General features: G+C 40.8%; 1 protein-coding gene across 1 annotated transcript in view; it reads left to right on the top strand.

Annotated features, from left to right (window-relative positions):
- Positions 1-25,205, top strand: part of LOC114292579 (uncharacterized) — a 328,443-nt gene that overhangs the window by 57,704 nt on the left and 245,534 nt on the right. The window lies entirely within an intron of this gene.

The following is a 25,205-nucleotide window of genomic DNA, read 5'->3' as shown; positions in this document are numbered from 1 at the left end:
CCGTGGGCTCCTATGCCGCGGCGATGCGGGGTCGGTTCCCTGGTGCGGAGGAGACCTCGCGTTTTCAGATTTTGCTTGAGGGCCCGGGCTGTCGAGCTTGGTACCTGGGGGAGCGTTTTCTACGCCAGACCCTAGGGTTACTTGAGCAGATAGTCCCGGTTCCCCCTCCTACAGATATGAGGGAGACCGAGGGGCTCATGACTGAGCAGCTGGATGATTACTCCATCGGCTGGGAGGAGGCCCGCTTCAGAGGTACCGGCGACTATCAGGAGTACGTGCGGACGTACCTGATGCGACCTTTGAGCGGCCGTTGAGCAGAGGGGGCCAAGCCTGTGGCATCGGCGGCTGGGGCCGGAGCGGGAGTTGGAGTAGGGGCTGCGAGGAGGGCCCGGGTCCGTGGCAGGGGCGGAGTGCAGGGAGGACGGGGAGTTGGCTGGCCTGCCCTGCCCGCTGTACTGACTTTCCAGGGGCAGGGTGGGTCGACCTACCAGATCCCCTTCGCCCCTCCACCGGCTGGTCATGAGTTCATCGACGTCCCCGACTTACCACCGGTACGTATCACTGCACTTCGTACAGTCATTTCATTTCAGTTTACTTGATATCCCACAGAATACTAATGCATCTGATATTTTGCAGGCCTCTTCTGAGTACACCTGTCAGTCGTTGGCGATGAATGCCTCGATGATGGGGATGCTTCAGCGGACATTTGACCTCTTAGCCCTTTACAGCATACCAGTATGTTCTTCTGACACTGGCCTCAAACCATTCGTACACTGCTTTACATAATCTGACGCACGGCCCAACACCTGATACACTGATCTCACAGTATCTGAACACTACATACACTGCATTCTGCACTGTTAAACTGCCCACGGCATTCATACTGCACTCATATACTGCATTCTACACTGTTAAACTGCTTACGGCATTCATACACTATACTCGGCATTGCATTCTGCACTGATAAACTGCTCACGGCATTCATACACTATACTCAACATTGCATTCTGCACTGATAAACTGTTTACGGCATACTGATGCATTTCCCTTTTGTGTACTTTTTCAGTCTCCTTTCCAGATTCCCATGGCAGGAGGTGCTCCAGCTGGGCCTTCTGTCCCTGCCCGGGGGAGAGATGAGGAGGGCCGGATATTTCCCCGTACCAGGGGAGGGCGTACTCACATCGGGAGTAGCTCGCGAGCTCCAGTCCCGGACGATGATGATGACGAGGAGTCAGAGGCGGAGGCGGAGGCAGAGGCGGAGTCAGAGTCATCAGAGGAGGAGACCGGAGGCGGTTCTAGCTCGGGCTCTGACGACGATGCTGATGATGCTCCTGGACCCTCGTCCAGGAAGAGGACCAGGACGGACTGACAGCCCTTGGAGTGCTCGACACAGATGCAGATTTTTGTTATCTTTCTTCTTTCTTGTACCTTTCTCTTTGTTGGTAGATAGATTACCTTGTACTGCCGCAGGCAGGTTTTTGTTTCCAAAACTTGTACATTTGAAAAGATAGTTAAATGAACAGATTTTTGCTTAAAAAGTGTTACATTCACATATCTCATGTATTGCATTGCATCTCATCATGTTACACCTCAATGTAAATGAAATTGATTGGTTGTCTGAAAATTGAACACTTGCACTGCAATAATCAGATAACTAAACAGCCCACAGCAAAACAACCCAAGCAACCCACTGCCTGATTCTTGGACACACAGCCCTTACTCTGTTGGGGATCAATCTGCATTCAGCCCATAACACAACATTCAGTTCATTTTGCTCTCAGCAGACTTTAAACAAAACAGCCCAATCTGACAAGACGACCTTCAAAGGTGAAACCAGCGAGGGTTGAAACATGCTCGAATGTAGAGAATGGCACAACATTCTGAATGTGAATGATTTTTGAAATCGAATGAGGGTTTTTCAAACCGGGTATCGAGTCTACAACAGAACACAGCGGGGAGGACTCAAATATAGGTGCACGACCTAAACACAACGAGACACGCTCGGGAAAGACTAAAAACAAAAGACGAGACCGTCAAATCAAAGAGACACGACACACAGACGCGTAAACGAAGATGGGGGACCTCAGACCACGAGGAGCCAGTTCAAACTGGGTATTGTTTCCCACCCTTTCTGATTTGTGATTCTCACATCACTCGGCTCTCGAGCTCGAATTTTTTTCTCAAAAACCCTTTTCCTCACTTTTCTCTCAACTTACACCTCTCTATTCTTCATTCTCTCATTTTTCATCCCTCCCCGGGGTGATTAATGGATAAATAGAAAGGTGTGGGTTCATGCACAGCACCGTTAGCTCACAGCTATTTCTTCTGGCGGGTAGAGCGCCTTTCTAGCAAATACGTCGATGACGGGGGAAAGACAGAACGCCTGACTCAACTGTGCCCCTAGTTCATCATTTTAACCATTCTTTTCGTTTTTGCTTTCTACTAACACGGTTTTGATCAAAATGAGAGTCGGATTAACGTACTTGTTCGATTTTTGATTTGAAAACCGTGCAAGTCAGGCATGCAAGCACTGAAAATTTTCCTTTTTGGGTCCAAAACAATGGTCCGGTTTTGGAAAATGGAATAGTTTTCGAGAAAATAGTCAACCTCAGTAAAAATTTTCAAAAACTATTTTGCAAACAGTCAATGCTCAACGAGCATGGAACTTACTCTTCGAGATGCGCAACCTTGGATCGGAGGCAATAGAAAATTGCCCCTGGTTTGAAGGGGGTGGGAGGCAACGGAAAGTTGCCCCTAGTTTGAATGGCGGCTCACGGCGGCTCGTGGCAACGGAAAGTTGCCCCTTGTTTGGGATGGTGCCGCAGCAATCCGCAGACAGTCTTCATTGGCGGTGGCCGAGTTCTTGGACACAGAGATGACGAAGACGGTCACAACACATATATGGACACAGTCGCCTTGGAAGCGTTGGCGACTAGACTTTGGGATGAAGTTGAAACCATTGCATGGACTGAGACGCTATGAAAGCGTTGGGGGCTGGACTTCATGATGAAGTTGCCTACGTATCCCAAACATGGGAATCAAGCCTTACGTAGTTCCGGTTAAGGTACTCTCGGGTATTTTAACCTTCACTTTGTTTTAGGCTCTTACTTTTGCTAAGGCGCCCAATGCGGGTTTTCGACCTTGCGAGCTTCTTTTCATTTTCTTTTGTTCGTTTCTTTTTCTTTTTTCTTTTTTGTATTTTTATTTTTCTTTTCTTTTCTTTTTTGTATTTTTTATTTTTGCTTTTCTTTTTTTTTAATTTTTTATTTTTTGTATTTTTCTCCTGCTCTAACTTTTGCCTGGACCGCCCTTCTGGGTTTTCGGTCCAGCGAGCCTCTTAAAGGGTAAAAGTGTAGCAAGTCCATGCCAAATGGTTTTTTGAATTGAAGCCTCTCTGTGTCTAGGAGAACGGCCGTTGCACTGATTTGCGGAGAATCCATCCCGGTTACTCCACGAGCTTCTTCCGGCGAAATCTACTCCTTCCGATTCGGCTTTGGCGCCTCTTGCTCAAGGGCTGTTTCAAAACTGGCCACACGGGCCTCCATGGCGTTTGACTGTTGAATGTTCCGGATGGGTTCGAGGTTCAAGACAACAGGTCGAATCTTGAGGCTGAGAGCGATCCTAGGCTGCGCAGTCTCAAGAGCGATTCCACACAGGTCTTCGCAGGGCCGCGCAAAACATCTGTTTTTGAAAGTTTTTAAGAAAGCGACAAATCGCTTGCGCCGAAGATAGTGTGGAACCAATCTGGATCAGGCCAGGATCCTTCTCAGTACTCACGCCGACAAGCATGATTTCACTCATAAAAAGGCTTAGCATGCCTCTCTTTCTCTCAAAACGATCAAAATTTTGCAAAACCTGAGGAATTCCTTCCTCTTCGTTTTTATCACCGCAGTGTGCAAAAAAGTTTGTTTTTTGGAAAACTTAGGTTAATGCAATGAGTTTGGCGCGCAGGAGAGCAGGCGAGATGTACTGTCAGCCCAATCAAATTCTCTGGCACTTATGCTGAAAGTAAGCATGAAGTTTGAGATAGCAATAGCTATGTTAATCGGCTCTGTTGGTGCAACTGGCCCCTCGGCAGAAACAGACTCAAAACAAAAACAGATAATAATTACAAAACAAAATGGTGTTCGGGACAACAACCCCAGAATCACCTGGTATTATATACAACGGGGACTGACTTGATACAACCAGACAGACCCTTAAGCAAAAAAAAAAAAAAAAAAAAAAAAAGACTGACTCAAGACAAAGAGACTGACTCAAAACAAAAGACTGACTCGACATCCAAGCCAGGATTTACAAAACTCGGTTTCACCGATGCTCAAAAATGCGTGCCAGACGCTTCAAAAACATACCAAATGTTGCCCGCAGGCGGTCCACTTCACATACTCGCAGTATCTGAGCCCTCGAAATCCAACAACTGAGTGGTGACGGGCTTGCCTGAGGTGGGTGGTAGGATAACCTTGTTATCAATCAAATCCTGCACTTCATGACGAAGGCGGGAACATCCATCGGTACTGTGATCGGACTGTTGATCGTACGCGCAGTACAAGGTATCATCATGAGTGGCGAGGAGATTCTGCGGGAGTGGCCGAGGCTCCAAAGGCTTAAGATGCCCATTCTTCGCCAATATTAGCAATGCCCTAGACAAAGGCATGTGGAGGTCGTGAAAGACCCTGCGCCCTCGGGGCAGGTACTTTGCAGTTTGAGGATTCTTGCCAGATGCGCTGGCGAAAGGGTCGGCTGGCATTGCCTTGGCTTTTTGAACCTTTCCCGGTGCAGGGTTGGGAGCGACAGGGATTGTCTGGGCATGACGGGGCCCATCTCGATTTTCTACCTGGCTTGAACTGCCTTTGATCGGAGTGAAGAAAGCATCATCCACAGCTTTGGTCACGATCGCAGATGTTTGTTGCTTGTTCATCCCTCTGACTTTCAGAGCCTTGACTGCCCACAGCAGTTGTTCAATAGGGTCGGCGTCTACCTTTGCCTTGTCTTTTCCTCTGGCCTCAGCCTGATCAAGGGTCTGGGTCGGTGCTGGTATGTCGCGGCTGTAGCTGGAAGCCACCTCTGGCTGGCTGAGCTCTATCACAATCCGCCCCAGTAGCGGGGGCTCCTGTGGTATGAAATTCCCGACATACGGTGCTGCTGGCAGTGAAGCCGACATTCCATAGGCCAAATCGGCCACGGACCTCTGGAGGTCACCTATCATTCCCATCAATTCAAAGGTGGTGGGCTCACGAGCCTGATATAACTGGGGAGCCCAGACCGGGTGCACAACGGGCGACCTGGGTGGGTGTGACATACTGATGCTGGCCTCACTCTGCGGAGCGGTCCCCTGTTCCAATGCGGCCGTCATAACCACAATTTCTTCTGTATTTTGTGCTGCCATATATCCTGCCTCAGCAAGGGGAGACACTGGCTATTTTGTATCAACTCTGTGACTCTCTGAACTGAAAGGAAAAACAGGCAGCATTTCAGTCCAAACTGATCAAACACGGGCGTAGCCAAACAACTGTACCCTACTGCTGATCACTGTTCCCAGATTTTTGTTCCCAAAAACTGAACCCGATACCCGCAGATAACTGATTCCTGATAACTGATTCTCAACAATACTGATTCTGGTGCCCTCGGGCCTGATACTCAAACTCGCAAACTGGTATATGCGTTCCTGTAGAGATACACTCTAAAAGCACATAGCAAGTAAGTGAGAGCCAAAACACCCCAATGTTGGGGTAGGGTTTCCCTGTCCTATTTTGTCAGGAGCTAGGGTTTCACTACGCACACAGCGGTTTCAAACAACCTAAGATCGGGTAAGCAACCTGTCCTAACTTGGAATGGTCACTATGGATTCCGAATATGCACTAGGTCGAATGGTCAAAAAGGGTGCCCCGGTAAACCGGGGTTTGTGTTCCCATGCTGTCAGAGCTCATAGCCGGTCAGCCTTATGGACATGCCTTGACAAGGCAAGCCTCCGGCAAACCGTTCAGGAATGGCAGATGGCAAACACTATGTTCCTAGGCGCACCAATGCACATGCAATGCAAAGAAACACATAAGCGAAATCAAAACAGGATATCACGGGTTTGAGTCAAGCTCTCTAAATTCCCCAGCAGAGTTGCCAGAAATTGTAGACGTCCCCGAACGCCCCGGGAGGATGAGTCCCGTTCTGTTCATTTGGGGTTACTACAGTTCGGACTCGACTTGTGTCACAGTTCTTAATCTGAACCAAAGAGTCCAAATCTGGCAAATCGTTTTGAGAAACAGATTTTTGAAAAAGTAGTGCCAAACATGGACTACTTTGCCAGATACAGAGTCGCCACCTAAATATTTTTTAATGGGGAAATTTAGGAAACCCTGACTCGGTGCCGAAGGCCACATGTCCGTCATCACCGGAGTTGTCTCGGCTCGGGAGCTTGGGTACGATCGGGGAAGGTCAGCTATGAGCACCCCCTTTCGCCCGGTCCGAAGACCGGCCTCTACTAACCGTGATATCCGATTTTGAAAACGTTATGTGTTCTTATTCCGGTTATTAGTCTAGAATTACTATGTTATGCGCGCAGCAAACAAGTATAGACTAGATTGCCTAATTTGGAAATAAGCATTGCATATCCGTTTGTTTTGGAAAATGTTTTGGATTTGCTACTCGCAAGTAGGCTAAAACACGGATTTCAATGAGTTCTTCCAACTCAAACAATCCAACCTTCACCCACAGGCATCTAAGCAGTTTATAACACATAAGCATCTAGCCACATGTTAAGCATGCTGTCATGGCAACATTCACACTCATGCGATATGCTAAAGCGAAAATACTTACATCGTACTCCGTGCCAAAACAAAGAACTCGTTAGCAAACATGCATGATCCAAGTCCATGTTAAGTGCCTAATGCATCGCATACAAAGTGTTGCTAGAATAGGCCCGACTATCCTAAACATGGCATGTGAGAATGCACAACTATCACATATTCAGTTTAGAATTTGAAGTACAAATGCAGTTAGCGTGATGTACCGAGCCTAATGCATGCAATACAAATGCATGGATGCACACATGCATAGCATAAGGCATGCTAAATTAAACGTGCCCTAATCTACTATCGTAAGCAGGTAAATAAAAGGGAAGAAAGAAGTGAGGTTGGAAGACATACACACCACCCACACACACTTATTACAGATTTGCCCTCGCTCGGAGGGACCAAATAAATATTACAGATTAATTAACTACGCAAGCTAATTAATATTACAAATTAATTAATTTAATTAACAAATTAAATAAATTAATTAAAACAGGAAAATCGCCTCGGGAAACGCGTCGCCATGCATAGGCTGCCTCTGTTTTCCTTCCTTCACTCCTCTGGAGGCTGTCAAAACCTCAGGATTACATCCCTGGACACTGGGGAGTACCACCGGCTGAGTGGAATTACCACCGGCAGTGGTGTGTGGCCATCGGCACAAAATGAAGCTGTCGGCAGAGAAATTGTTGCCGGCCGGCACCTTACACTGCCGGTCGGCAGAATGTTCCTGCAGAATCTGCAAATGACAGCAACAGAGGGCAAGGCAAAGCATGGCAGCACAATTCAAGGCATGTATGCACCAACCATGTCCCTTATCATGGTAATGACTCAAAGGGGCATGTGCCTCGATTTTCGGACCACCAATCACGCATTTCCATGCATGATGGCCCAAAGAACCAAGTGTGCAACTTTGATTTCAAATGCATGCAAACCAATCAAACAAACTAGGCCCAATTTCTATCACCAATTCAAGGAACAAGGCATGCATGCAAGATGCAATGCAACCTAAGCATGCGAGCTAAGGATGCAATATGGCATGGCGACTAACTTATGCAAGCATACAAGCATACATATGGCAATGCAAACTAATGCTAAGGTGGTCTTATACATGAATTAGGCAGCTCCAAAATAGGCCTAAAACAGTAGCCATAATGACCAAAACAAGAAGCCAAAACACATGCACACATACACATGATGGAAGGCCTACACTTAGGCACAAATTAAACAACCCTCAAGCACACTTGAAAGGGACAAACATGAGCAAGTATCATGCAACATAAGTATTGAAATCATGTCATAAAATGATGCCAAATTATGCTAAACAAGACAAGCAAATGCATGCAAACATGGTCCAAGTGCTCAAAGCAAACCAATGGGGCATTGAACTACCCTTAGTATGACCAAACATGGCATGAGTTTGTTGACCAAAAACAGAGTTTTGGGACATTAATACAAGGCCCAAGGACCACTTAGATGGCATCTAAATGACTCCAAAACAAAGGCATGCACAAACACCAAAACATGGAGCATTGCTACACAAGCTTCCAAAGCATTAAAGAGGCATGCAAGGCAATCAAACAAGCATGGAAATGGGACTGAAATGGCATGTAGGGTGGTCCCAAATCACCAAAACAATGTAAAGATGCCATGCAATACATGCACATACTCAAGGCCAACAAGCCCAAATACAAAGGAGCTATATCAAGCATGCCAAAATCAACCCAAACACTTATGGACAGACCTAGAATATGGCAAAATAAGCACATAATCTTCACAAGACTAAGCCTAAAACATGCTCCAACAAAGGCTAACAACCTAAGGCATATTAAGGCATAAACAAGGCATTACAAGGCAACTATGCTAAGCATGCATGGAGTACCAAAACCAACTTGAAATCATGTTATATTATGGATATATAAGCATGAAAAACAACCTAAATATGCTCAACACACACTCAAGCATAATGCTCTCTCAAGAGGCCAAAACATGCCCTTTTCAAGGACAACAAGGAGAGGGGGTGGCCCTCTCCTTCTTGGGACTTCAAGGCATCATCTTCACCACTGAAATCCCTCAAGATTTTAGTGGTGAAGAGACCCCAACACCAAAATCCCGGAGCTAGCACAAAATGGCTCAAAATGAGGCCTTTCAAGGCCTAAGGGTGGTCAACTACCCTCAAACAACAAAACACTCTTAATAAAAAATATAGACGGCTTAAAAACAGAACTTTTTTATGTTATACAATAAGCACAAAAACAGCTCTAAGATAGGTAGAAAATCAATGCAAAATAGGGGAATAAAGGTGTAAGTTTCTTACCCTTGATGATCCCTTCACAAATGGTGCTCCAATGGGCTCCTTTAGCTTGGATCCAATACCAAAACTTCAAAACCAGTCCCTTAGAACCTCAAGAGCCAAAGGAAGGTGAAACACTAGGTGTTTGTGTGCAATAGTATGAACTAAACACTATTTTACACACACAAGAGGGAAAAAAGAGAGAGATAGGATGTGTATCTAATCCTAACCCTAAAACCAGAGCTTGGTCTGTGTTTTTCTCTCCCTCCAATGTCCAAAATCTCCAACCCTTTGCAACAAGAGAGAGCCTCTCTCTATATATGCAACCAAACTTGCAAAACTTACAAGTTAAGCCAAACTAGAGGGCCATCCCTCCATACACGTGTATGGAGGGAAAGTCACTGCAATACAGCTGCCTAAAAATATCTCAAAAAGCAACTGCACAGTAACCGGCCGGCCAAAAATGCCATCTTGGCCAAAAAGAGTGCCGACCGGCACAAAATAGTGCTGACCGGCAACAAATAATGCCGGCCGGCAAACTACATTGCCGGTGGCAGCAAACACCAGCCGGTGGCCTCTAGCCACTGCCGGTGGTGGGTGGGGATGGTCTACAAGCCTCACCCTGCCTCTCAAGGGCAAGATGCAAGTGTTTGGTGCAAAACCAGACACTAAACGGTCGAGTTCGGGGATCCTGAGGCAAGGCGCGCGAGCCGAGACCTCCGGGAACTCCAAACGAACACAAACATGGATAATCACCGAGTGTTCAAACGGTGACGTCCAAGTCTTGAGGACGGTCAAAAATGGGGTGTCTACAGTTATGCATCTGAGTCAAGACTATTTGATCTCTCATAAGTCAAAAGTTTTGAGATGATTTTTGACATTGCACAACAGCTTTCGTGCTTTTAGTTTTGACCAAGGTGGCGAGTATCTATTTGAGTTATTTTAGAAAACTCTGTGAAGAGAAATGGATGCTTAGAAAATTGATTATTCCTAATACTCAACAACACAATGGTGTAGTAGAGATAAGGAATTAAGTATTGTCAATGTTAGGTGGATGATGGCGCAAAATGTTTCCCAATTGGGAATTGCACTTTAGTTTGTTGCCTATATCCCTAACTAAATGCCCTCCATATTAGATTTTATACACCATTTAAGTAATGGGTTAGCGGAGAGCCATCTATGGGCGATCTGTAACCGTTAAGCAGCTTATCTTTATTTTACTTCTCATAAGGTTGCGAAGTTAAGACCTAGGGTTCTATAGCGCATTATTGTATGCTGTCTTGTAAACACATAGGGTCATGTGGCGCATTATTATATTCTGTCATGTAAACCCTCCGGGTCATGTGCATATAGGTAAGCATCTTTGTGGTAGTGTAACTAAGTCACATAAAGTTTTTTTAGTAAAGGTGACGTGAATAGAGTTTTGGAACTCTATAAGATAGAGAATTTTAAGCATAGCGCTTTTATGTAGCCTAGTTGAGAATGGAAAGAAATTTCCAATATCCTAGGGACAGTGGGAGCGATGTGCCTACTAATGGATTACTCCATTAGAGAAGAATACTCTACATTCTTAGTTGCATGGTAGGGAATGTGAAAATTTTCCACGTCATCATTGGGTGATTGAGAAGGAAACATTCATGATTGCTCCGCAAGATGATAAAGAGCCTAGGATAATGCCAAAGGCTCTAGGCCCCTGTTTTTAGAAAGTGGATCAATGTTGCGCAGTTTAAGACAAAGTCTTTGAGGATTAACCATTTTTATAATTTGGTTGACTTTCCATTATGACGCGAAACTGTTCTAAAGTTATGCGTAATTTGGATAGTCATTGTTGAGGCATAAGGTTCGCTAGATACCGAAAAGTCGCACCATTGAGGAAAGTGTAGACCATGAGAAGACTTCCTCCTGGGGAGTGAGGTTATTTTGACTTAGGCTATGATTGACATAAGTTCGGAACATTGATTTGTGGACATTGTGACCCAACTTTCTCGTTAGAGAATTGGATAAGTAGATCCGTAGGGATTTACCTTCTGCTTTTATGTAGAAAAGTTAGGAGCGCAAAAAGGTTGCTAGTTCCAATAAATCTTTTACAGCCTAAAACAGTTATCCAAATAGTGGTTCTTAGATTTCGTTAAGCCATGATAGGCCAACGATGATCGATGAAGACCACTGAGGTATGATCAATGGTCCAAAAGAAGTTTTTCCTTACTTAGTCATTATGAGCCAGGAATTTATAGGGTTGTCGCCACCTATGATGGACATGGGTGATGTAATTTATATGCTTGGATGTACGATCCTTAGGGATTGTTTTGGGAGAATTCTTGTTTTGTCCTCGATGACTTACATAAGGAATATCCTAGAACGATTCTAGATGAAAAATTACAAACCCATTGACTTACCTATCGGTAAAAGCCAGAGGCTTAGCTATTGAGTGAATCCTTAGATTGTCTTTGGGAGAAACAGATGACCTATATTCCTTGATCTTTTCTTTGTTGTGGGAGCCTAAAGTACGCTATGTGGGCTTATTCGGTATGATAAGTGTTATCTTTGGCAAATGGTCAACTGAGTTGTTTAGACATTGACCTTACTCATTAGATTGTGGATAGAATGCTTTACTAGTAGTATATTAATTTGCTCCTTGTAAGATTCAATGCGCTAGTTGGGCGCATCAAGAATGAACGCAAATTGGTCACCAAAATATCTTTAGAGAGGTTATTGTGCAAGAGGTAGTGATCTTGAATCACTTCATGTGCGGCGCACATGGATGATTCTGTTGTATATGCTTATCGCAAGAGGTGTTGATAAGACTTATGTTTGGAATCTAGAATTGCGCAAGCTATGGTCATGTTTTTTAGATCGATCACTTATTTGTTGTGAGATGATGGGATGTTGACACTATTATGGTTTGTGTCATAATGATTAGCATATGATGATGTCAGCAGGCAAGATTGGCTCACTCACATGAGCAATCGCCCTTGGCGCTTGGGAGCGAGCAAGGATGAGACTAGTGGTTTATTTTTTATTTAGAGCCAAGAAAGGCTTAAATTATCCACTATGTATGTCGCCTTGGTTACAACCAAGATGAGGTCGTGTTAAGGACCAAACATGAATGTCAGTACCCACTTTTCATGTTGTGCCTATTATGATTAGCCAGATGCGAGATCTCATTTGGCGCCTAGAAGGCGAGTAAATAGAGAATTCGGGTTAGGCACTAGAAAGCGACTAGACTAATATTTGTATGTTGTATCGAGTATGACGTCACTCTTTTGGAAGAGTTACTTCACTGTCGCATGTATTCATACTATATGTGCTTGGCGACCGAGTAATGAGGTGAGAGAATGGATCCTTGTTTCCTCACCGTGTGAGTCTTACGCGTCATTATTGATATGACTTTCATTTATGTACCCTTTTGTGACTTTTGACTATGTCATAAGGTAAGGGGTTGATGTTCTGCTACTTTGGTATGTTGCCTGCGGTCATGTATGATTCGGCTTTAAGGGACATCACTGGGAAAGCGGCCAATCCTAAACTAAATGGCATGAGGGCAAAGGGAAGATCATCTAGTATTATACCACTGTTGTATATTCACTGCCGGCAACTCACATCGCTCTGTATGAGAGGCGGATTGAGTGTGAATATATTGCAAGAATTGAGAGGGTCAAACATGCTCTTTTTGAGGGATTAGAGATGTTTTTTGGACCGGTGTAATTAGATGGGTCTGGGATATATGAGACACTATTTCTGTTCTTTTTGGGTTAATGTCTCTATGCTGGCTCATTTTTGAGTTTCTAGTATAGAGCTCCCACATGTAGGTGTTCTTAGCAGTCGCACGGTGCATTGGCTAGTATGAGATTGTTCATTTTTGGGGAGATTGAGATAGAGATGTGGCAGTGTCATGCCAACTCATGTGTGAGTGGGAGATGTTAGAAATTGGGCGCCCATGTGGCATGGCCCTTTGAACATTTTGAACCTGAACCTTTTGAACCTGAACTATGTAAGTTTGAATTTGAATTCAAAGCTTATTTGGATAACCATTCAGGATATCTATATCTATCATATCAATAGATATGGATAGATGGATAGATAGATGTTGGTTGTTATATATTTGAATATATACATCTGATATGATGGGAATAATATATCGATATCAGATACGTTATGCGGTTTTTTACCCATAACCTTTTTTTCCCAGACTATCTCTTCGACTCTCTCTCATTAAATAACAATCAAGCCATTTTGCACTGTGACTTGTGTGGGTGATACTCAGTATCACTCCACTGCTGGGTTCGTTGTTCAGATTCTGGAAGCACGTGATTTACCCACGAGGTTCTATCATCTAAAGGTATGATCTAAATGTTTTTCCCGCTGCGTTATAATACTTTGATTTACAACAATTGAAAGTGCAGCGTTAATAAGTGTAATTTACCCTATATGTTATGGGAAATTATATTTATACATCACAAATTATTTCAGTACACACCATTATTTAGTTCACACATATAATATTTTTAACTTTTGATTTTTTACTCAAAACACACCACAATCTTTCTTTTTTACTCTAACACATACAAATATATATATATATATATATAGTTTTTACTACACACCACCATCACCACCATGCACATCACACACAATACGTTTAGTCTCACGTCCGAAATAAAGAGCTATATCGACGACAACTGATAACATGACACATAACTAGTGGCACTGAAGAAACAACACTTGCAAATTAGACTGTAGAAATTACACTTGCCGGCAACATTGTAATAATACATTGCTCTCGTGAAGATCTACGTCGCATTGAAAAAACAATTGGGCAAAGATCTTTGATTCTCACCTCAAAAAATATGTAATTAAATCTCACTTAATTTAGTTTTCCCCATTTGATTTCGATTTGGTTATCGATTTTCACATTTCCATAGCAATTTTGATTTCAAATTTGGTTCAACATTGGTTGTTTGAACATAATATTATTGTATAACAAAATAAAATTGAACAAATTAAATACGTCCAAACTATTTATGTTGAACAAAGTTAATAAGTTCTGACATTTTATGCTTAACAAATTCAACTCGTTTGGACTCATTATGGTTTTATTTTATTATATATATATTTTTTAACGTATGAACATTTTACAGTTGTTCGGCATTAATAATTTGAACAAAATATTTTTCTTCAAATGTAAATATTCGAACATTGTGAAAATGTTCAACTTTAGTTATCCAAACGTGTGCCAAACAGAAACGTCCTAGCAACTATACAAATGGAAAAAATAAAAATGCTATATGCAATAAACTTTTCGTTGTTGCATTGTTTTAAATCAACAATTTGAGTTCCATTCATAGTGTCAAATCTTTAAAAAATGATTAATTTAAATGTTCCAAAACCCTAAATATTCAAAGATAACAATGTTTTGAGTTGAGGAGGATAATGGAGAACAGAATAAAGTGAACTTGTTGATAACGAAGGATATGAGTATAGTGTATTAGATTATAATGGGAGAGATAATGAGTATTGGAAAATGATGATGATGTATGATGTATGTTTATATGTAATGGTGTGTAAAAAGTTTTATTTTTTATTTTTTATTTTTATTTTGAGGTTATAATCTTTGAATTGGTAGAAGGCACACAATTATTATCCTTAATAATAATTTTACTTGCGATTGTTCTAATGGTGTGTACTAAGAATAAACATAGTGTAAACAGAATTTTCCATATGTTATAGGCAATTGATTCCTTGTTACTATTTTATATTAGTACCTTTTATATGGATATTTATGATTAATTCTATTTATTAGGTGATAATTATTAAGGAATTAATAAAAATAAATAATATATTACTATGTGAAAAAAAATATACATTAATCCTCTTTACTAAATTTTTAAAGAAAAATGATGTCAGTTCACAACTCATTACTGATCAATTTAGTTTAGACGAGTGATCCTCAATAATAATACAATATTTTTTTAAAAATAATGTTATACAAATAGACTTTATGTACTCTATATAGAAATGGCACAACATTTTATAATATTTTTATTTCTAATCAAAAGACTCATTATTATAGTTTATAATTATAAATATGTCAATATCATATCATTCTAAACATATTTTATGTATACAAATTTTATTTGTAAATGTTTTTTTCTTCAAGTGTTCACATTAATAAGCTTGTTTAGTGGAGCTAATGACCGGCCAAGTGTTCAACTGAAAATGACTATTCATATTTATTGTTGAACTGAAATCAATATATATATATATATATTTATTTATTTATTTATTTACTATTTATTATTGGACTGTAATAAGGTGAGGGTCATAATTGCCCCGCTCTATTTTATTTTGCTCTTCACCTAAACTGTTAATTGCATATCATCTCTTTTTCTAGGTAAAAATTTTTCGTGGTGCTACATTCACCAATTAATATATAAATTAGAGTTATAATATTATTTCTGACCTCACCTATTACACAAATTATAAATATTCAAAAATTTTAAAATTATGTTATATCATCTATTAATACATTAGTTGGTACACTAATTAATACATATAGTATTATTCAAAAATTTTATATAAGAATTCTCTTTAAATGTTTCCTATGTATAAATTTATAACCCCCCCCCCCTCCCCCCAAAAAAAAGAGTACATTGGGCCGGATTTTGAGTTATAAAAAAGGGTTTGGCTTCCCTCCAGTCCGTGTCGGACTAGAGGGTATTGTTGGGCTCGTGGGAGCTCATCACAGGTTCCATTTCGATAATCTAAACCGTTGAATGTGTAAAACTCGTCGCGTACTATATGCTTATAAATAATCACGTTGATCGGATATTGATAGCTATGTGATCAAATCAGTTTTGTATAACGGTTGACAAAAATCTGATCCGATGAAATAGCTATCAATATTTGATCAATGTGATTTTTTACAGGCATATAGTACTCGACGAGTTCTACACATTGAATGATTTAAATTATTGAAACGGTACCCGTGGTAGATCCCCACGGGCCCAACAGCACCCTCCAGTCCGATACGGACTAGAGGGAAGCCAAACCCTATAAAAAAATAGTTAATTACTCACTGGTGTTGTTACAAGGGCATGTGTACCATTAAATCCTACAAGTGTTTGTATTGTAACACCCCAAAATAAATATACTAAACCCAATTCATAAGTGGAAAAACAATAGAAATAGAATACTTTCATTAATCTGAATTGATATATAAAAGTGCCATGCGATATACATTCATAAATAGTTTGTCCTGAATCTACAGCATGTGTTACAAGTAGCAAAGAGGAATGAAAGTTGACAGATATTTATATGCCCTAAAGGCTTACACCTTTTCAAGTCATTGCTTGGTTACAACAAAAGTGAAACTAACTCAATACAAATAAAGCCTTTAGCTATACAAAATGAAAATACAACAAAAGGAAGCTCTTGCTGCAAAGTCCCTCCAAGCTATTGCCTTGGCGGAGGCATATCACTAACACCTGAAAATGGTTTTTTCCAAATAGGGTGAGCCAAAGCCCAGTAGAGACAATCTAACACAATATATGAATTTTAACAAAGATATAAGTACGATGTGCATGTACAACGTCTGTGACAAAACAATCATGTTCTATATGATCATAAAGCACCAAATTTCATATCTCAATCCATTTTCCTTCAATACATTTCAAGTTAATTCATTTCATCTCAATTCATGAGCCAATTTCATTATCTTTCAAACAACCCACCTGAGACTACAACTTAGTGGTTCTCGAATGAACACAATTATCATACAACACTTCTATTTGCCATTTTACAAAAATTTTGCCTGCAAGATCGACATCCATTTGTACGTGCGATTTCGGGACTTTCACCTTGGACACATAGGCCAACTTAATTTCAATGGAGTCCATCTCGTATCTCTTTCCAAACATGGAGTACATCTCCTTTCACCTCCCAAACATCATACATATACAATGTATTTAAACATAGTCATATTCAATGACAACTGACAAGAGATTAGTTTCAATTCACCTAATCCTCATGCAATTTCTACAACAATCATAGTTATCCTCCACCGATAGCCCCAATACAGATATTTCTAAACAGATATTCAATCTCAAGACATATAAATTATTCGAATTCCACAGGTGAAAGGTAATACATATCCAATTCCAGCATTCACATATATATTCATCTAATTTCATATTCCCGATATCAATTTCATTATTTGTACAAAATAATTCTTTGAGACATTTTAGGGCAAAACTCTATTTTCTTCCAAACCCAATCCGTGTATCAAAATCAACATATTCGCCACAACACAACCTCACATCTACTCTTATAACCCATTTTACCATAAACATTTGAAAACCCCTTTTTTCATTTCACACCCAAACCTAGGTTTGTTCATAATACACCCAAGTTCCACCATTGTTACACAACAACTCATAACTAAGTTAAAAACCATATGAAAGTATAAAAAATCCTTACCTCAAGCTTAGAAGATCAAAGGAGCAAAGGAGACACTTCAAAGATGCCGAAACCAACCTTTGTTTGGATCACAATAGAGCTCTTGAGGTGCTTTACCTTCTTCTCAAAGGCATTAGGGTAGAGAGCTTAACGGATCTTGGGGAAAATGTAGAGAAAGTGAGTTTTAGAGAGAGAAGGTCCTGATCTAGGATTTTGAGAAAAAAGATATGAAAAAGTGATGTAAAAAGTCACTTTCGCGATTTGATATGCACAAAGTCCACTTGAGCGTAAGAAGTGACGCTCAAGCGCCAGACACGAAATGTTGTTTCACTTGAGCTCAGGAAGTGATGCTTGAGTGCCAAGACACAGTCAAAAGGGCATTACCGCTCGAGCGTAAGAAGTGACGTTCAAGCGCAGAATACACACACCTAGTAGTTTTGCAGACAACAGACCAAAGCTCAAGCGCAATAAAGGCCGCTCGAGCGCCAACTCGCTCGAGCGTAGGAAACACGGCTCGAGCCTAGAAATCACTCTCCAAGAAATTTTGCAAACCTACAAAAGTACTGAGAGTTCGCAAAGCCCCCGCTCGAGCACAAGAAGTGCCGCTCGAGTGGAAGAGCATACGCAACAAGGATTTGAAAACTAAGCAACCAACTTGTTCCAAACATGCCCCAACCAACTCAATGGCCAAACACAAGCAATAATAAAGGGGAAAAGATATGAAAAACATTGGAAACCATAAAACCCGAGTTCAGAATATCAAATGGGTCGGATCAAAACCAGAATTGCTATAACCTCTCCCTTTAAGGAATTTCGTCCCCGAAATTTCAAATCAAGTTTTAAAATTATGCTTAAACCAATCACAATAATGATCATCTATCAATTCCCACATCATGACCCATTTCCCGGTCATCCAATCCCACTAACACGATAAATGAATTCTCAATATCGAATGCATAATTCATATTTCCAAAACATATACAATGTACACAATGTGTCCATATTCTCAAAACATATACAATGTTTTCATATTTCACTAACATAACAATAATACAATACATGTTCAAGTTTTTACAAATAAATCCAGATATTTCTCACGGACTTCCAACTCACGTTCCCATGTTGCTTCCTTAACTCCGTGATGTTTCCACAATACCTTAACCAAGGGAATTGTCTTACCTCGTAAGACTTGGTCTCGGGTATCCAAGACTCTCACCGGTCTCTCCTCATACAAGGCATCCTCATCCACCTCTAAGTTGGTCCAATCCAACATGTGCGATGGATCCGGCTTATACTTCCGAAGCATGCTAATATGAAACACATCATGAACCCTGGAAAGTTGTGGTGGCAATGCCAAATGGTAAGCTACTTCTCCGACCTGCTCAAGGTCTCAAAAGGCCTAATAAACCGTGGAGACAACTTCTCACTCTTGCCAAATCTCATCAAACCTCGCCTAGGTGATATCTTCAAAAAGACGTGATCTCCCACCTCAAAATAAAAAGGTCTCCTCATACAGTTGGCATAACTTTTCTCGTGACTCTAAGCCGTAACCAACCTCTTATGAATAAATGCAACTTTCTCCGTTGTTTCTCGGACAAACTCTGGGCCCAACATTGGTGCATCACCCACCTCGGCCCAACACACCGGAGATCTACACAGTCGGCCAAGGCCTTATATGGCGCTATGCTAATACTCGATTGGAAGCTATTATTATAGGCAAACTCCACTAAGGGCAAGTGCCTCTCCCACGAACCCTTAAAGTCAAGGACACAACCTCGAAGCATATCTTCAAGGATTTGTATAGTATGCTCAGACTGCCCATTAGTCTGAGGGTGATACATAGTGCTAAAGGTCAATCTAGTACCCAAGACACTCTGTAGGCTCTGCCACAATCGGGCCATGAAACACGGATCTCTATTCGAAACAATTGTCACTGGGACCCCATGCAACCTCATTATGTCCCTAATGTAAAGGTCGGCAAGATGATCTACCGAGTCATTCACATGCATAGGAATAAAGTGCACCGACTTCGTCAACCGGTCAACTACTACCACCCAAATGGTATCACTACCCCGTTGAGTCCTCGGAAGGCCTACAACAAAATCCATCGTGACATGCTTCTACTTTCACTCGGCTATAGGCAAGGGTTGTAACAAACCTGCTGGCCTTTGATGCTCGACCTTCACTTGTTAACAAGTAAGGCACTTCGATACAAACATTGCCACATCCTTCTTCATTCCCATCCACTAAAATTGGCGACAGAGGTCGTGATACATCTTTGTGCCTCCCAGATGCCCCGTAAGGCGTGAATGGTGAAACTCTTTGAGTACTTCCTCTTAACAAGACTTCGGTACGAAGAGACGGTCAAGGTATCTAACACTCGAGTCAGAGTACAAGTTCAAGCCTCTTTCTACCTTCCCACTGGAAATCTTCTCTCGGAGGGATTCTACCTCAAGGTCACTGATGGGTCGTTACACACACCAAATATAAACACTAAAATATACCAAATTCTTTTAGAATATGACAAGTCCAGGTATCAATCCACAAGGACAAACGAAAAATTAAACTAATTTAACTGTTAAGGTTAAATTTGAAATCACCACTAGTTACGTAAATAAGGTTTCAATTTGAAATCAATTATGCTACTGTTCGAACTAAATAATACTTCACAACTACAAGTTCAAAGCATTGATCAAGAGAGTTATCACCTTCAATGTATAGGCACGAACCATCTTAAACAGTATGAGTTGTTCGCTCTAAACTAGGGTGGCAAAACGACTCGTCCCTCGCAGTATGGCTCGTCTCATACCTTGAATATGAAAGAAAAGAAAACCATTGTATGGAAAGTATTCAACAATCACAGAAAGCAGAATACTCGGAGAAATAGTGAAAATTATATATTTGAAAGTTCTAAAACACTATACAATTGTTCAAACCTTTACATAATCAAAAACCAAAAAGAAAACCTCATTACATAGCTAGGGTTTCATCAAAACCCTAGAAAAGAAGAGTCTAGCCACTCATGGAGGAGTGAGAAGAGGTGGAGGAAGAAGAAGCCACCATGGGAGACATTCTTCAAGCTTCAAATTGATTTTTCTCCAAACCCTAGCCTCTCTCTCATTTTTCTTAGAATATTTTTCAAACCCTCTTTCAATCTCCACTTTTTCCTTTTATTCGCAGCAGAAGAGCCTTAAAATTTCACGCACGTAATCCTAGGTGGGCCGCTCGAGCGGTGGTGGGCCGCATATGCTGTGAAGCTTGGCCGCACGTGCAGTGAGGTGGTTGGCTCAGATTTTTTGCTTCTCGCACGGAGAATCTGTTTTCGCGCCCTTTTTGAATTTGCGTATTTCTTGCCAAATCTACACTAGTGCACAAAACACTTCATCTTCGCCAAATAAACAATATTGAAAGACTAAAAATGTAACTTAAGTGACCTCAATATGGTACCTTTCGGCCTACATCCCCCAACTTACATTTTGCTAGTCCTCGAGCAAAACAAAAAAAATATGAAAAGTAACATAACTCTAAGCCACTTTTGTAGGGATCACGATTGCATTTAGCATATGCAACAATCCTTTAAACCACAAGGGTACCCCAAGTGGACGTTTATAGTCTCGTGAGGGTTTCTAGAAATGATACCCACAAGCATCAACATATTCATATCTGCTCAACAATAATTAACCACACTACCCCACCTAATAATAAACTTATGTGCCACTACAGTGCGATATTAAGACATGATGAGTCATTGAAGGCACAATGGACAAGCATGAAGGAATCTATTGAGCCAAACCCATAATTCAGTTAATACAAAAGTAAAGTACCCTCGATGTAAAGTGCAATCTCCATACTTGTTAACTGTCCACTATAATAGCCTAGTGTAACTCATAATAACACCCAACATATATAGAAAAACTAAACTATTGCAGCCAAGATTCTCAAATTTTTTTTTTTTTTGAAAGACTGTGCATTGTCCTGATCCATTAAGCTTTCTAATCAACCTATGTAACAAGCATTAGGCCAATGACTCCCAAACCAGGCGATTTTAGGGCACTAGGTATGAACACACCCCTACGGGCTTAGTAACTTGAGCTAAAAAAGCTACGAATCTGAAGAAGTCATTCTCCTTATTTTTTCTTAACTGTGCAATGTCTAGGTCTCTTAAGCTTTCTAATTAAGCCATCTAGCAAGCACTGGGCCAATGACTCCCAAACCAAATGGTTTTAGGGCACTAGGTGTAGAGACATCCCTATGGGCTTAATAACTCGAGTTAAAGAGGCTATGAACCCAAACAAGTTAAGCCTTTTTTTTTTTTAAGAATCTTTTCTACTCATTTATTCTTTTCTGCAACCTTATCAATTATCAATGATGTACACCAGGGATTATAATAGAGAGGTCATCGCTATGATAGTGTGTTCATGTGAATCAAGGCATATTCATGATAAGTGCACTAATACCATAAACACAAACAACCCTCCTAGTGCAAACATCACATGCGAGTATCTATTCAATAAACCCTTTTCATACAAGCCTACTATGTTCCCTACTTAACATATGCTCCTATCACTACTATACTGGCACAAAGTGATGATCAAGTGAAGTGGTGCAATCAAGTGCAGCAAGTACAAACATGAATTTTTATAAATACCCTCACCCCCCAATTGGAATACAACATTGTCCTCAATGTAAGCAACGGTAAAGTATATAGTAAAATGAGATAGATAGAGAGAGAGAGAGAGAGAGAGAGAGAGAGAGGATTTTACCAGATGTCGCAGGCGCACATCTAGTGAGGCAAGGACACACCAAACACACACATACACACTTGCCTGATAAATTAAAATAAAAAAAAACAAAGAGAAATAAAGAAATAAAACAAAGAGAATAGAACATATGTCACTGATTTGGGTCCAGTGGTGGTGGAAAATGCTGTTCAAATAGGGCATGCATCAGCGTTTGAGTCTTAAACGCCTCGTCATGAACCCTATCACCAAACTGATCAAACCGCTGCTGGCTCAACTCCCGGTATGCGTAGAAATTAGTTTGCAGAGACGCAACTGACTGCCGATACCATCAAATACTGTCTACGAGTAATTCCAACATGCCTGATAGTTTGCTTGGAGATCAACCACATATTGCTGAATAACGGCTTGATTATCCAAAAAAGCTTGATATTGCGCCCGTGTCATACGAAATGGTGGTGGTGGTGGTGGTGCCGCTGGCGCAACGGCGGGCTCCACCAAAATATCATTAGGATTGGCCGGGGCATCGGGGAGGAGTAATGGTGGCGGCAAGCGAGCAGTGGTTTGGCCCCAGTGGGTTTTACCATAAGGCATTGACGGCGGAAGCTGAATCTCATTAGGTTAGAGTGGATATGTCCCTTGGCTTTTTATGAGTGCAGTGATGAGGTTGGCAAAAAGGAGGGCCCATGTAGAACCACCTCGGGTGTTGCGCAACTTGACTTTATTGAGGATACGAAACATCTGGTTGAAGATCAGAATAGGGATGTCGACCCAAAACCCAAAGTCAAATCGGTGCAAGGCATGGAGGAAGTCCCCTCGCCGCTCTCCTTTGGCCTAGAGGGATGACATTCTTTTTTAGAACCACATCAAGGAAGAGCATGAGGTGTGGTAAGTTAGCCCGCCGAATGCTAGTTCGGTTGTTATCATCCTGTCACCCCTCATAAAATTCAGTCACCAGTGCCGGGATTGTGAGTTCCCGAGTGAACACCGGGAAGTATTCTTCATTGATGGTGTCCATGGAACAGTGGAGAACCCATGCAATGGAAGCTGGTATGACCACTAACTCCACCCCGTCAACAATAGACAAAAGAGCTCCTAGGGCCTCGTCACTGGTTTACATATTCTGATAAAAGACTCGCACAATGCGAGGATATGCCGGTTTAGTGACGGTGCAAATGCCCAGGAGGCCCTGGTCTTCAAGTTGTTGGACACTCCACACAGAAGGTTGATGGCGTCAGAAGAAGTCCACATCAAATGGTGTGTCACATGCAATTGGTTTCTTGGCCCATGTGTCAGCTGGTATATCTCTAGCGGCAATGTTAGCATTGCGAAGCTGTTTGGGTGCTCGGCGGGATGATGATGTAGACATTTCTGCACAAAATAACACAACCAAAAACATGAAACTATTATATCAGAACGCATAATATCGTAGGCATGCACGAATCACTCAAAATCACATTGCCATCACACCACCGATGTTTTTTTTTTTTTAATTTTTTATATTATTATTATTATTATTTTTTATATACTACAAAAAATTAACTTACACTAAGTTAGCATGAGACAAGTTGACAAACACAAATATGAAATACAAGGAATAAATAAATAAGAAAATAAAATAAAATAAAATAATCTAAGTTAGTAGAAGAGAATAAAATAAAATAAAATAAAAATTCAGAAAATAAAAATACAAAAAAAAAAAAAACTAAACCACTAAACAATTAAACTAACAATTAAATCACTAAATAAAACTCAAACTAAATCACTAACTAAACAATAAAAACAAAAAGAAAAAACAATCCACTAACCAAATTATTATTATTATTATTATTATTATTATTATTATTATTATTATTATTATTATTTTATTTTTTGTGTTTGGGCTGCACGTGCGCCGGAGATGGCTGCACGTGCGGTGGGTCTGTCGGTTGCACACTCAGTAGCAAATTTTTTTTTATTTTTTATTTTTTATTTTATTTTATTTTATTTTTTGGTATGTGAGGATGACAATGATGAACATCATGATGAATAAACCTCAAAAACAACCATTAAACTATTATATTGCAAGTCAAAACTAAGAAATCTGAACAAAAAGAGGGTGATTACCCTAAAAGATGATGTAGATCTGCTGAAAAATATGGTCACCGGGAGCTCGCTGGTCGGAAAAGATGGTGATGCTCCGCTGAAAGGTGGTTTTCAGAAAAAGATGGGGTGAAGGTTGAGGTTGAAGGTTGGTGATGGTGGGGTTAGATGATATGGCGGGGTTTGATGGGTTTGTGAGGTAGAGAGAGAGAGAGAGAGAGAAGAAGAAGAAGAAGAAGAAGAAGAAGAAGATACGAGGTAGAAAAAGAGTGTGGTAGGAAAGTGATGGTCAAAAAGGAGAGTTAGGGTTGGCTTAAAGATTTTTTTTAATAGAAATAAAATCATAAATATATATATATATATATATATAAAATAAACAAAAATGAAATAAAATCGGTAGGATTTTTTTTTTGAAAGAAATATAAAATAAGTACAGAAAAATAAATAAAAATAAAATAAAATAAAATAAAATATGTATTTTTTAATTAATTTTTTTTAAAAGGAATAAAAAATAAGTAACTAAACATAAATAGAGAAAAATAAAATAAACATAAATAGAGAAAAATAAATAAGATCTGCCGAAATATTTTTTTATTTTATTTTATTTTTGGACTGCTCGTGCGCCTAAAAGGGCCGCACGTGCGGTGAATTATAGGCCGCTCCACCGGCGGAAATGGGCCGCTCCTATGACGTTCAAGTAGTGGGCATTTGGGCCTGGGCCGCTCGTGCGGCCTGGGTCTTTGCTCGTGCGGTAAATTTATTTATTTTTTTTTTTTTTGTGGACTATATCGCTTGTGCGCCCATTTGGGCCACACAAGCGCCGATTTTTGGGCCACTCCAGCGGCAGAATTGGGC

The sequence above is a fragment of the Camellia sinensis genome, chromosome 2 (genome assembly GCF_055761805.1).
Source record: "Camellia sinensis isolate YWXY chromosome 2, ASM5576180v1, whole genome shotgun sequence".
Lineage (NCBI taxonomy): Eukaryota > Viridiplantae > Streptophyta > Magnoliopsida > Ericales > Theaceae > Camellia > Camellia sinensis.
Note: the sequence above shows the minus strand (reverse complement) of the source record. Positions and strands in the feature narration are given on the sequence as shown.